The sequence below is a fragment of the Oryzias melastigma genome, linkage group LG19 (assembly GCF_002922805.2).
Source record: "Oryzias melastigma strain HK-1 linkage group LG19, ASM292280v2, whole genome shotgun sequence".
NCBI classification, from domain to species: domain Eukaryota; kingdom Metazoa; phylum Chordata; class Actinopteri; order Beloniformes; family Adrianichthyidae; genus Oryzias; species Oryzias melastigma.
In genome coordinates this window covers 5,073,559-5,080,853 of record NC_050530.1, presented here as the reverse complement: position 1 = coordinate 5,080,853, position 7,295 = coordinate 5,073,559, and the positions used below count along the sequence as shown (strand labels likewise).

At 44.2% G+C, this 7,295-nt stretch overlaps 1 long non-coding RNA gene across 1 annotated transcript; it reads left to right on the top strand.

Annotated features, from left to right (window-relative positions):
• Positions 1–2,058: 2,058 nt before the first annotated feature.
• On the top strand, positions 2,059–3,543 carry LOC112141808. Its single transcript, XR_002918462.2, has 2 exons — positions 2,059–2,456; positions 3,273–3,543. It is a non-coding gene; the product is annotated as an uncharacterized LOC112141808 (long non-coding RNA).
• Positions 3,544–7,295: the final 3,752 nt, after the last annotated feature.

Below are 7,295 nucleotides of genomic sequence, written 5' to 3'. Positions count from 1 at the left end.
CCATCCATCCTTCCATCCATCCATCATCCATCCATCATCCATAATCCATCCATTATCCATCATCCATCCATCATCCATCCATCCATCATCCATCCATCATCCATCCATCCATCATCCATCCATTGCCCCCCCCAATAAAAAAATCTTTATCTCCAGCTTTCACATTTTCTGTCCAACCTGTTTTTCTGTTTATTTTGATGTCCAGGTATATTTTTGTCTATTAATTTGTAGGATTTGGGGAACCTTAGGAGTCAGCGTCCCGTCTCCCCCTCTGGTCTCTGACGGGAGCCGTCTCCAGAGTTCTAAACTCACTACACCTGCCAGGAACCCCAGCACACAGTTCCTGGGAGTCCCTCAGACTCACCCACCTGTTTCTGAAGCAGCACACAGAGCCTGGTTCAGTTTAAAGAGTTGTTTTTCTGTCACTCTGCCTGCATTACTGAGCGTTTCTATCTGGACCTGATCTTTTGTTTCTGTCCCTGATTGTTCTCTGATTACCTGCTACCTGCCCTGACCCTCACCTGGATGTATATATATCAGTGGTGTTCAGCTTGTTCTGTTGGCTCCTCCTCAAGTTCCGATGATCCTTTGGGTTTTCCAGTTTTGTTCATGTTCTACAATAAATCTAAATGAATATTAATAAGCAGTTTTTAAAACTTTTTGTTTTCTAATTCTTGCTGCTACCAGAGTCTGGTGGGAGCGTAACATAAATGTTCTTCACATTTATCAGTTTGATCAATAATGATATAGTTTTGGTTAAAGTGAATCAGAGTTTTGCAGCTCTTTCATTTTTTACCACAATTTGTTACTCTAGTTTTCTTGTCTTTGTTGTCTTTTTGTTTTTCAATCTTGAATATTTTCTTGTGACCAAATTTAAGACTGAATTTTCCGGCTGCTCTTTTCTTTTCAAAGCTTCATCCTCTGTGTCTGACGAAGACGATTAATGGAACCTGAGAAGGATCTCTCAGCTTCCTCATAGCAGATTCCATCGGAGTTCATGAGCAGGAACTTCTTCCTGAATCATTTCTCTGGGAATCACCGAGACTTCCCGTCTGAAGCTCATTCATAACAGACAGAAGCAGGTCAGGTGTGTTCTTACGCAGAACCAGATCATCGTTTCTGATCTTTTGTTTGGTTTTAGAGCAGATCTTAACTACAGTCACGAGGAGGCGGGGTCTTCTGCCGGACAGGTGAACCTTCAGCTCTAAAAAGGGAGGTACTTCCACCTTCTCACCTGTTTTAGTTTCAGAAAGTCCAGGATTTCATAGCCTAGTACCTGTGAAAGATGGCGATAACCACGCCTCCAAAAACAGCAGCTCCTGAGAAGAGTGAATGAAGAGATCAACGTTGAAAAACACGAACATTTACAGAAATGAATGTTTACAAACAGAATTATTTATAAACATAAGCATTTAAAAACGTGGACATTAATCACCAGCAGCGAACGCTTCCATGAAGACAAACGGTCGTATCTCATCTGCTCTTATTGGATGTTCTTCGTGGCTTCATGGGATGTAAAATTAACAAGCTGTCAGCTGGAGGATGAGATGCTGCGTGTGTGTGTGCGTGCACGGCTGCCTGAGAGCGTGCATGAGTCACGGGCAGTGGGCGTGTGCAGAGCTGCATGTGAAGCTGGCGCCGCGGGCTGAGGGGTCAGCGTATCAGGAAAGGGCAGCGCCGACGGAGGACGAGCTGGACGCTGAGGCCCTTAACCCTCGCTGACGGTTCCTTAAGAGTGTGAGGAACCTTCATTAGAAGGTTCCACCTGTCTGGCAGGTAAACAGCTTCAGGTTTCACCTTTGCATGTTCAGAAAAAACCCTCTCCTCAACTCCCTCATCCAGACCAGTTTGACCAGCGTCTGAGTGGACACTCCCGCCTCCATCATCACGCCGAGCGAAGCTGCTGCTGCCTGAAGTGAAGGATGCTGGGAAGCTGAGGGAGGGGCCTAAACCTGGTACCAGCTGCTCCATCAGTTCTACTCCATGGAGATCCCATTTCTATCTCGAGTCCAGAAGAACCTGTGGTTCAGGAGGAACAGGGCGGTTCTGGTTCTGGAACAGTGGATCGGTTCTCCACTTCACACAGACTGATGGTTCATTTCACTGACAGTTTCCTTCAATATTTGTCCTCAATCCTCATATTTTCAGGATTTTCTTCATCTATCTCCCTGAATGACAAAGATTTGAAATGTTTTTTTTACTGAAGCAGTTTGTCTCTGTGAAAGTGGATTCTGTCTCACGTCTGAGCGGTTTGATTGGAGAACTTTCCCTCCGACGATCATTCCTGCACAAACAGCAGCGGCGCTCCTGTTGCTGTTTGTGGTCGTCGTCATGGACGCTCCAGCGGGGAATGTGACGTCTCCACATTCCACGGCTGCCTCCGACACCGGCTCACCGCGTCACGCCGGCTCAGCTCGCCTCAGGAAAACATCCACCGAGTCACTTTAACCTTTCAGGTCAGACGGGGGTTTGAAAAGACAAAAGCAGCGTTTCTGCTGGAGAGGAGAGGAAGAACTGCAGCTTCAGTCGCTCACGTTTGTGTTGTTCAGCCTCACGTCCCTCTGCTGCCGGAGGACGATCCGTTTCTGAGACCCACCGGAACATTTAGGATAAACCATCAAAATATGGAACAAAATCCTCAAACTAGAGCAGGAAAAATCTGATTTCAGGGAAATATTTGGTCTCTGGGCCTAAAATATTGTAAGTTTTAGAACGGATGAACAGCCGGTCCAGTAATGAGGAACAAATCCTGATTAGAAATGTTCCCGTCCAGAACTGATCCCACTTCAGAACCAAAACATCAGGAGAAAAGTGAGAGAGGTTTGTGAGAATTCTGGAAATACAAACAAGAATCTGACATTTCAAACCATCAAATCTGGCAGGAATCTCACGCAAAGAATATTTCCGTCCCAATTCTCTGGACGCTCCTGAGATATTTCTGCAGTAGCTGCTCATTAGAAATGTCTGAAGGAATCAGAAAGATGTTTTTAGGATTCTAGAGATCCACAGTGAGATCCGTAATTGGAAAAACCTAAAAAACTTCTTGTTTTGTTCCTCCAACTCATCTGGGATCTGCCTCTTTGGGGAGGGGTACTGTCAGGATTATGAACGTTGGTTTGAGTTTTGATCATTTCTTCATGTTTTTTTCCTGTTTTGATTAATTGATCAATTATTCCGTTTCTGTCACCAAAGCCCGGTCTCTTTGGGTTCTCCACCAGCATTTCCTGGCAGAATGCAAACATTTGTTCTAAACTCTGTTTCCTCAAAAGCAGGAAGAACGTCTGAAACCATCAAACAATCAAAGTCGGACCGTCCTCGGACTCTGAGGCTGCAGAGCCTCCAGCTCGCTGTCAGGCGGTCTGTAGAAAAGCATCAGCCTAATAAATAAACAGCGACTGAAGTGGATTGCTTGGCTGGTCATCAGGGAGACGTCTCTGCAGCAGAGGTCAGAGGTCGCGCTGTAATAACCGCCGCCTCCATCACGGCTGATGAATCCTGTCAAAGTGACTTTGGAGGATGTAAATAAATGCTGTGGAAGCTCGAGTGTCAGAGTCTGCCGTCAGAACCCTCACGTGCAGCCCAGAGAACCGGTAAACCGATCCTGTTGTTCTGGAGGACGTGGAGGAGGAAGCGGCCCGGTGGCGGCCGGCGGGACACGCTGTGCCGCCGCCGTACCGTGACTGACAGCCGGTTTCAGGTGAATGGGACGGAAACCAGAGAGGGAGTCTGTGGGGGCCGGCTCGCGGGCTCAGGTACGTTCTGTCAGTCTTTCCATTCACACCTCACTCTCCATCAAAGGCCTGAGCTGCAACCGGATCTCCACCTGAACCAGGGACTCCGAGTTCTGGGCGGAGCAGCTCCTCTTCCACGAAAAGAACAACCGCACGATCTGCTTCAGGGAGACGAGGGAGTCCATTCAAGCCCGTCAGTGACGAGCTGCAGGAGTTCGATCTCCACGTCTGAGGATGATGATGAAACTGGAAGTTCTTCAGGAAGTGCTTTGAGCTGAGCATCACGGATGCAGCAGATCCTCATGGATCCTCAGGGGTACGGCAGAGCCTCAGGGATGCAGTGGATCCTCATGGATCCAGTGGATCCTCATAGATGCAGTGGATCCTCATAGATGTAGTGGATCCTCATAGATGCAGTGGATCCTCATAGATGTAGTGGATCCTCATAGATGTAGTGGATCCTCATAGAATCAGTGGATCCTCATAGATGCAGTGGATCCTCATAGATGTAGTGGATCCTCATGGATGCAGTGGATCCTCATAGATGTAGTGGATCCTCATAGATGCAGTGGATCCTCATGGATGCAGTGGATCCTCATAGATGCAGTGGATCCTCATAGAATCAGTGGATCCTCATAGAATCAGTGGATCCTCATAGAATCAGTAGATCCTCATAGATCCGATGAATCCTCATAGAATCAGTGGATCCTCATAGAATCAGTGGATCCTCATAGAATCAGTGGATCATCAGAGATGCAGTGGATCCTCAAGGATCCAGCACAGTCGGCGTTCAGCTCTTAGCAGAAGTTTGTAGCCAATCTAATGAGTTTGTACCGTGAGGGCGGGGGTGGGGTGGGGGGTGTGTTTCCTTTAACGATGGGCTCCAAACATGTTGCTGTTCAGACGCTGAAGCCACGCCCCCGACTAAAAGAGACAAGTTAAGGTTCGTATGAAGAGGACTCTGAGGTTTGGATCTGCAGGATGTTCTCAGGAATCGGATCCACGTTTCCATTCAACCTGAAGCTCCTCAGGAGCTGCAACAGCAGCAGCAGGTCAGCTGACCCGACTCAGGGTTCACCTTGTGGGCGGAGCTTCTTTATGAACGGTCACAGAACTTCATAAAGTGCAGATGTTAGAAGATCCCCTCCAAGTTTAAAGGGTTTAAATGTGCAATAACATAAGGATGAGAGTCGCTGTGCTCAAGAAAACAAAGATGTTCTGTCAGAATCTGTGACTCCATCCGGATCCTCATGGAGATCCGATGGATTTCCACAGGAATCTCCTTCTCTGAAGCCCGTTGATGGAGAGGCTTCTGGGTAAAAACGTTTAACGTGTTCAAGACGTCTGTAGACGGAAGAAAAGAACATAAAATAAAACCTCAACGGATTATTTTATGCAATAAAACTGTTCAAAACAAAACAGAAATACATCTGATGAAGGATAAAATGATAAAATACTAAAAACTATTTTTTTAAAAGCTAAAAAAACTGAGCTGAAAACACTGACAGATGAGATGATTAAACTCAGACGAGGTCTCCCTTAAAAAAGAGATCCTAGCTGATGAAATAAAATAAAATATATAAAAATGAAATAGAATAAAATATATAAAAATGAAATAGAATAAAATATATAAAAATGAAATAGAATAAAATATATAAAAATGAAATAAAATAAAATATATAAAAATGAAATAAAATAAAATATATAAAAATGAAATAAAATAAAATATAGAAAAATAAAATAGAATAATTCCAAACCTAAACAAACTTCTCAAAGTTGATCCGGTTTGTGTGATTCAGATGAAACAAAAGAACAGAAAAAGCTAAAGTTGTAATTTCAATTATTTATTTCAAGCCATTAAAACAAAAGAAAGAACATTTATCTATATGTTCATATCAAACTATTTAGACACATATCAATCATATCACTGTGAGGAAACACGCTTTGAATCTATTGTATATTATAGTTTGGTCGATTGTTTTAAGCAGTAGGAGGAAGTGATGTCACAGAATCTCTCCCTAACTCTGTTTCTATAATGTTTCATATAAAATGTTAAATAAATGAGAAGTTGTAACTTAAGTGTTTGTTTTGATGTGAAGCTGCTTAAAACTATGGAATCAGTCAATGATGTCATAGTTAAAATTATTAAGTTCTTTTCCATTTTGTATATATTTTTCTTTTATGTTGAATTCTTCGTTAGAGTAAAGATGTGTTCCTTAAATCCTCCAGTCACAGATTGTTTCCTGTAACATGAAAACGTTTGAGTCTCACGTTTCTGTGGAACATCTGATGAACCGTCAGAGTTCACTGACAGCAGAGAGACAGACGCCGGCTGAGCCTCGGGCTGCAAACGTGCACGCCCACACCGTGCACAGGACATACACGCGTGTGCACGTCACGGCCGCAGAGCTAATTCTGTCCTACTGAGGTGGGTGTTAGATGACAGGGAGGCCGGTCTGGAGCTCCACAGACTCAGGCTGAGGCTGAAGCTGAAACTGAGGTTGAAGCTGAAACTGAGTCTGCAGCTAAAATTGAGGCTGAAGCCAAGCTGAAACTAAGCGGATGTCCTCAAGAAAAAATGCTGTTTTCAGGTCTCAGTATCAGAGCGACGGCGGTCAGAGAACGGAGAAGGTTCTTTCTCTGCTCAGGAGGAAGTGGCTGTTGGCTGAAACTGTCGGCTGAAACTGCTGCCTCAGCAGTTTGATCCCTCCAGGCTGCTTCAGCAAAGGTCAGGAGGTCATCTCCTCACAACGAGGAGAAAGTTTTCTTTTCTCTGAGCGGATTCAGCACAAACGTCAGGAAAAACCTCGGAGCCTCGCGGCTCCTTGATCCCGGTAATCCGGCGCCGCGGTCACCTCTGCTCCACTTGTTTGGAGACGTATGTGTTCAGTCAGGAAACACTGAAGCGGATTGAAATGTTTCAGAGTTTACATCCAAACATTTTCATGTGTCAGTAATCTGATTACTTTAGGGTCAACGAGGAGAAGTTATAAAAATGACAACGTGTGTTTATATTTTTAACCTCGTTCTACAGATTCGGGGGCGGGGCTAAACTGAGTCTCATTGTTACCAAATACAGAAATCCAAAGTAAATAAATTTAATGCCAACATGGCGTTTTGACTCCAGAGGTTAGATTCTGTCGGATGTTTCTGGAGACTTGATCAGTTTTTCTGTTTTTAACAGGTGAGTTTGTAAAATTTGAGAAAGATTCCTGTAATCAGCAAATAAATGGGTTGAATTTTAATCCTGTTTGATCTAATATTGAAATGAGGAAAAATCGGGGATTTATGTTTGTGGTGGAAATTTGTATCTCCAGGTGGAATAAAAACATCCATTCTGTCTTTATCAGAGTTGATTTATTTATTCCTGCTGTTGAAGGCGGATAAATACGATTCTTTTTGCAGACTGATGTGAACGTCCTCCATAGATCCTGATGAGGATCTATGGAGGACGTTCACCATAGATCCTCATCAGGAACAGTTTTTGTTTTGTGATGAACAGATCTCTCCAGGGATCCACTCCATGATCATTGGATCTTTTCATTGATCAGATCTCCTCCTCGG